At 38.2% G+C, this 7,582-nt stretch overlaps 1 protein-coding gene across 1 annotated transcript in view; it reads left to right on the top strand.

Moving 5' to 3' along the window:
• The first annotated feature begins 7,332 nt into the window (after window positions 1-7,332).
• The window catches only part of OPRK1 (opioid receptor kappa 1), a 167,442-nt gene continuing 167,192 nt past the window's right edge, over window positions 7,333-7,582 (top strand). Inside the window, exon 1 of the mRNA XM_054499482.2 lies at window positions 7,333-7,534. The gene's annotated coding sequence lies outside the window, so the exon portion shown is untranslated. The remainder of the gene's footprint in view (window positions 7,535-7,582) is intronic.

Below are 7,582 nucleotides of genomic sequence, written 5' to 3'. Positions count from 1 at the left end.
AAATAGTGGATGTAATCCAGAAACAAATAATTAGTTTGGATAATGAAAGTATAGGTATATTTTACATTTAAACCAATGAACAAAGAATCAGTGAGCAGTAAAAAGAAATCCTGTGTTTTAAACATGTCAGCAAAAACATGATATGTGCATGGAATATTCTCATCTGTTCCTTTTGAGTTCTGGATTTCAGACTCTCTTCTCAGCCCTCCAAGGCCTAAGAGTCCCTGTGCTCTCCAAGGCTTCCTCCATTTCTAAGGTGCTGAGAGTTCCTCTATCTGCTGTCTGCTGTCTCCACCCATCTGCCTTTCATTCTATCAACAAAACAAGACAAAACAAAACAAAAGCACCTTAATTGTGATGAGTTTTGTCCCATAACAGCCTTTCTCCATGACTAACTAATTAAAAAAAAAACAACTTTTGGTATGATCCTGAGTGCCTGCATGGAACTTGGTGATGAGCATGAGGAGAACAGGATTCCAGTCCTTACCTGTCATGAGTCATGCGACTTGGCCCAGATACTTCCAGGCCTCTCACTTTCCTGATTTGCAAAGTGATCTTTCAAGCTTTCAAGCTCTAGTGTTTCGAACCATGAAATTCCCAAATGATTTTAAATAACTATTAGTTATTTAGAACTCATAACCAAAGGAATGCATTTCTAAGTTGGAATTTCAGACCCCACTGTGGAAGGTTGTATGTGTTTGGGTTTGGAGCCATAAGAGAGGAACTACTGGGCCACGTCATCTAGGTGGCTGTCCATACTCCAAGGATAGACAGCATCTACAAATTTGAGGTTCAAGAGAAAATGGGTGATTTTGTCGCTATAAAAAATCATGAATGAGTAAAAAAGAAGGAAACCCTGCCATTTGAGACAACAGGGATGGGCCTTATGAGCATCATGCTAAGTGAAATCAGTGAATCAGAGAGAGACAAATGCTGCCTGACCCTACTCACCAATGGAACGTAGAAAACAAACTCATGGAAACAGACAGTAGAACAGAGATTGCAGGGCTGGGGAGCAGGGAAACGGGAGATGCTGGCCAAAGGGCACAAACCTTCAGTTACAAGGTGAATAGCTCTGGAGAGCTGATGTACAGCCTGGTGACTGTTGTTAACAATACTGTATTGTGTACTTGAAATTTGCTAAGAAAATAGATCTTAATTGTTCTTACCAAAAACGGAACAGAACAGTCTAACAGTGTGAGGTGTGGACATGTTAACTAACTTGATTGTGGTAATCACAATGTGTACCTCTATCAAATTATCACATTTCATACCTTAAATATATACAATTTTATATGTCAGTTATATATCAAAGCTGAAAGGAAAGAAAAAATGAGACACAATTTTAATCTTTATATATTGGGGACAGATGTTTATTTTATAGACATACACCTGATGATTTAAAATTAAGTTAAGCCTTCACTCATGTTTCTTTTGAATTAATAATCTAAAAATGTAAATGGAAAATAAATTATGGTTGAATTGTATCTTCCAAAGGGAAAATGACGTTTAAACTGTCATAACTCTGACAAGCAAATATTTAACTTTCCAACCAATGGATGATAAATCAGCTATTGATTTAACAGACTTTTATGGTCACAGCTTGGGATTTTATAGCCATTTGGTTTTGAATTAGGCTGACTGTACCTTGTACTAGGAAAGAATCACAGAATTTAAAAAAAATAAAATTTATGGGGTTGATAAGTCTCACATCTGAGTTATAATTATGATCCTTTTGCTTATTTGTCTTGTTTTCATCTGGGGAGGGTGACTGGGAGTTTTATTCGCTTTTTTCTACTTTTAGAATATGAGTTTTGAATTATTGAATTGCTGTTAAAACTTTCATCATGAACACTGAAGTGAGTGAAAAGAGACTTTTGCAGTCATTTTTTTTGGTAAGCCTATTACCTGATCTGCTCTGAGTAATTAGCTTCCTTGCTCACCGAGCCATCTTCTATTTTTGCTTCCCACAGTCTCAAGTCCTCTCTCCCAAGGACATGCACCTCCTGAGCTGCAAAGTGTGGTGTGGGTGTTGTCCAGGGTAGGGGTTTCCAAAAATGGGGAGAACTTCAACCAGAAATATTCAGATTTCAGCTTTCAGCAGGATGACAAGAAGGTCTGGGATACACTTTGTAGATACTTGCTAAACTTCAACGAAGAATTTGGTTTGAAGATTTTTATAAATCATGAGTTTTAGGTCAAGAGCATCTAGTTAACACTGAGGTAGGTACCTGGCAAAGGCTTTATTCCTCCATGTCTGATTCACACTGTTGGACATATTCTCTTTCTTTTCTTTTTTTTCTTTTCTTTCATTTTGAGATAGGGCCTTTCTCTGTTGCCCAGGCTGGAGTGCTGTGGCACAGACACAGCTCACTGCAGCCTCAACCTCCTGGGCTCAAGTGATCCTCCCATCTCAGCCTTCTGAGTAGCTGGGACCACAGGCATGCACTACCATGCCTGGCAAATTTTTGTATTTTTTTTTTTAGAGATGGGGTCTTACTGTGTTGCCCAGGTTGGTCTCAAACTCCAGGACTCAAGCAGTCCTCCTGCCTCAGTCTCCCAAACTGCTTGGACTACAGGTGTGAGCCACCACAACCAGCCTCATTGGATATATTCTTTTGTAGCTAATTTTTGTATTTTTAGTACAGGTGGGATTTTGTCATCTTGGCCAGGCTGGTTCTGGAGCTCCTGACCTCAGGTGATCTGCCCACCTCAGCCTCCCAAAATGCAGAGATTACAGGCGTGAGTCACCGCTCCCGGCCAATTTAATTTCAAGAAGACAAAATACAAAGTGGAAAAATAAATTTGAAGCAAGCACTTACATAATGAAATAATTATTTATTTGGAGAGTTATAATGGAAACTATTTTGATATGCACCTGGGTTTTGTTGCACGGTTCACACACAAAAATTCGTTATATTTTTTCAGTCTTTGATGATTTCTAATAAAATGAGAAGAGTTTGTTATTGAACTTCACTTTGCTTTTCTTCTTTAATTGGCTACAGAAATGCCAGTTCCCAAGGACAAAGCATTTGCCAGTTTCTGTTCAGTGTTTTAATTTTTCAGTTATAAGCCATAGCTGCCAGATATTTTTCTCCTGTGAATATCAATAATGTATGTTTAACTAGATTTACATTTTGTTTCTTTTTTATTATTGACATTTTTCATAATTAGATGATTATGGATTTAACAATAGGAAAAAAAAAAAGACAAACTGTCTTTAGTGTTAACATCAATCCCTGCCTCAGAACAGGAGTGCTTCAGAACAGGAGTGCTTCAGAATAGGGGCATTATTCCACTCAGCACAAGTGCATCCACTCAGCATCATATATGCACCAAAGAAGATGCACTGCATGAGGCAATCCCTTTAGCGCATATCCTTTCAGATGGATGAGACAAATACACATAACTGCAAATGAGAAAGATACAAAGCATTAAGGAAACGTGGCAGAAAGCTTTCTGCAGGTCCACAGTTGGATTACATTTTCCATCGGGGGCTATTTCCCAGAATGTGTGCCACTTCCATGACTGCTATACAAACCCTCCATGAATGTCCTTTGCTGTCCTTTTCTGCCAACTGGCTGCAGATGACAGTGACACCCTGGGAGCTAAGAAATGCTTGTAAGATGGAAGGAGGCTGTGCCCCTGAATGATCACCTGGAAGAGAGCCACCTTAGCCAATGAAACTCCTGCCATGAATGTTTGCTGAGCAAGAAATATACTTACTGCTTTATATGCCTTTGAAACTATAGGTTCATATTGTTACCACAATTTAAAGTGCTATAATAAAAAGCGTTCAGGAAGCAGGCACATGGAAGCAATAAAAGCAACAAACATTTACACAGGTATTGTTTAAGTGCTTTTGTTTAACAATCACTATAGCTATTAGTAGCCTCATTGTAATAATGAGTAAAGCTTAGAGATTAAAAAGTATTTCTTATGACACAGCTATTTGAGAAGACTGCCCAGCTGAAAACTTGGCCTATCTAATTATAAAGAAGAGCCAATGCATGTTCCTAAAATACTAGGGTGATATGTTTAGAATAAGCTGGCTTATTACCACAGATCCACTTAAGGGCAAGTTACAAATAAGTTGATGTTTACAAAGTCTTGAGAGTCCACTGAGGCATATTACCATATGTTTGCCAGGAAACTCTTTTTAATTGTATAGGTAATAGTCACATTATAGAAACATTTTTTAATAAATAGAAAAAATCCTTTTCATCAACCATCAACCCACAATCTTAATATAATTCTTGTTTGTATTTTGATGTACTTCTTTCTATACTATTTTTCTTTTTCTTTTCTTTTTTTTTTTTTTTTTTTTTGAGGTTGAGTCTCACTCCATTGCCCAGGTTGGAGTGCAGTGGCCTGATATCGGCTCACTGCAACCTCCATCTCCCGCGTTCAGTGGATTCTCATGCCTCAGCCTCTGGAGTAGCTGGGATTACAGGTGCCTGCCACCACACCCAGCTAATTTTTTTTATTTTTAGTAGAGATGGGATTTCACCATGTTGGCCATGCTGGTCTCAAACTCCTGACCTCAAATGATCTGCCTGCCTCGGCCTCCCAAAGTGCTGGGATTACAGGCATGAGCCACCATGCCTGGCCCATACTATTTTCTATACATGCTTTTAACTAGGCTATAATCTTATTGTATGTACAATTCTGAATTTTGCTTTTTTCACCTGAGTATATCACAATCATTTTCCACATTATTAAAAAGTTTTCAAATGTTTTCAGTATAAAAAATAATATGTGCTGATTGAATAAAATTGGATGAGGAAAAAAGTTGGGAAATTGTCTCTCTTGCATCCATCACTCAAGAAGCAACGAGAATGTTCTGCTATTTCACTCAATATTTTGTCATAACAATCTTCTAATGCTTTACATAATGTTAAAAAGCTAACTTTTATTAGTAATTGTAAACCAAATACAAATTCTATGCACATAGCTGAAGAACACAGAAAAGCACAAAGGCAAAATAAAATACTTTATAATCTTACCACTTTAAGATAAACATTTACAGTATTCTATTAACATATATGTATATGTGCATACATTTTAAAAGAGAGTGTATCATATATATTGTTTTGTAGCATTTTTTAAAAAAAATTTAGTATTCTATCTGTAACGGTTAATTTCATGTGCAACTTGGCTAGGCTATAGTGCCCAGTTGTTTGGTCAAACACTAAATGTTGCTGTGAAGGTATCTTTTAGAAGTAACACTTAGAATCAGTTGACATTAGGTAAAAGAGGTTAGCTTTGATGATGTGGGTGGACCTTATCTAATTAGTTGAAAGCCTAAAGAACAAATGCTGAGGTTTCCTGCCTGAGTTTCCAGCCTACCATCTGGTATTACAAATTTTAAACTTAAGATCGCAACATCAATCTTTGCCTGAGTTTCTAGCCTCCTGGCCTGTTCTACAAATTTTGAACTTGCCAGCTCTTACAATCCCATAAGCCAATTCCTTAAAATAAATCTCTCTGTATTTATATACGCTTTAGAGAGTGACAGAATGATGTTACAACATCATTAACATTTTCTACCTCAATATTCTTTTACAAGATTTTAATGGCTTCCTAATGATTAGTTAAATGGTAATCATATTAACAAAATCATAGTATTCAATTGAATGATGTTCCATAGTTTACATATCCATTCCTCTACTGTTAACACCTCTAACAATTTTTTTTATTGTGGTAGAATACATATAACAAAAAATTTGCCATTAAGTGTACAATTCAGAGGCATTATTTACATTCATTATATAGTGTAGCCATAATCATGATCTATTTCCAGAACTTTTGCATCACCCTAAACAGAAACTCTAACCACCAGGTCATATACCATAGTTGTTTTAAGTTGTTAAGTTTTGTAATATTCATTATTCCAAATCGCCATAGATAACTGATATCAAAGTTAGTACCATGAGTGGGGTGCTACTGAAGAAAATGTAAAGCAAGTGTCATTGTTTTTAGGACTGGACAGTGAGTGATGCTAGAAAAGTGATGAGGTGGCAATTAGAACTGCTGGTGTGAGAAAATAACTTTTTTTTTTTTTTTTTGAGACAGAGTCTTACTCTGTCACCCAGGCTGGAATGCAGTGGTGCAATCTCGGCTCACTGCAAGCTCTGCCTTCCAGGTTCATGCCATTCTCCTGCCTCAGCCTCCTGACAGCTGGGACTACAGGCACCCGCCACCACACCCAGCTAATTTTTTGTATTTTTAGTAGAGAATTTTTGTATTTTTAGTAGAGATGGGGTTTTACCATGTTAGCCAGGATGGTCTCAATCTCCTAACCTCATGATGTGCCCTGCTTCAGCCTCCCAAAGTGGTGGGATTACAGGCATGAGCCACCACGCACGGCTGAGAAAATAACTTTTTGAGGCTGGAAAAGGGTGACCTGTGTTATGTAGTGGGGGAATAACTGGCAAATATGTCACCTGCAGTAACTGGAAGTTAGGAAATGCCATGTTCCTAATGAATTCCTGTGTCTGGCTAAGGAGATCTCTAGACAAAATGTTGAAAAGGCCAGTTGGGCAGTTCTGTGTAGGTATGACAACATGTGCAATACTATAAAGAAGCTATAGAGAGAATTGTTTGATTTGTAAACAAAATTCTGAGAAAATAAAGAAGAGATAGTACTTGCTGGGTTGAAAATAAAACTGTTTCTCATTTACCACATTTTCAGTCTCTCCAACTGACAAAAGGTTCTGAAATAGCCTCAGGGTAAAGAAACATAAAATCAAAGTTGTGGCTAGGGGACTTCTGATACCTCAGAAAGATTTAATGTCATGCCAGACCCTCTTAGAAAACAAAAGGGCTTCTAAAAGTGTTAACAGTGTCTTCCCAAAGCAATCCAACGGACCAAAATTTGAAAGAAATCTGTCTCAAAAATAAGTATGCTTGTGAAATTTGAGGCATAGAGTGAACCCCACAAAGTTGTAAGAGAGTCCTATGAATGAAAGCATGGCCCAATTGGACTAAAAAGGCAAAAACATTTGAAAAGAAGCTTCCAGAACCCCAAATTTTTATGGAACGAGAGTAGTCTAAGAAAGCTACTTAGCTACCGACATGGTCCATTTCCTGTTGAAAGATGTCTCAGAAGGTGGAGCTAAGCATAGAGAACAACGGATTAGAGAATGACTTCCATGGAGCAGAATGAGGCTCAAATCTGTGTTCCTTCAGAATGGGAGACCCCAACGACAGCTGATGACTGCGTTTGGAATTACTGTAGAGCAGTGTGGTTGCTATGTAACTCCTTATTATGCACCTTTGGAATGGGAGTGTCTGTTGGGAATTTCCTGCCCTGTATCTTCTGTTTAACTTGTGTTTGTGAGAGGCAGATAACTTGGCTATTCAGTTCTCAGGTCCCTGGACCATGAGGGGCCACATCCAAGGAGCTACCCCAGGAGGCCTCTCATTTGCATTCGTCCCCGCTACTGCAGGACAGAGATCATGGAAGTTGGGCCCGACTGGATGAGATTTGGGGGTCTTTGGAAGTGGTGAATGTGTTTGCCCTGGGGAAGAGGTGAGTGTGTTCACAGGACAGTTGTGAGTTACTGTGGTCAGAGGGAAA

This window comes from Pongo pygmaeus, chromosome 7 (genome assembly GCF_028885625.2).
Source record: "Pongo pygmaeus isolate AG05252 chromosome 7, NHGRI_mPonPyg2-v2.0_pri, whole genome shotgun sequence".
Lineage (NCBI taxonomy): Eukaryota > Metazoa > Chordata > Mammalia > Primates > Hominidae > Pongo > Pongo pygmaeus.
Note: the sequence above shows the minus strand (reverse complement) of the source record. Positions and strands in the feature narration are given on the sequence as shown.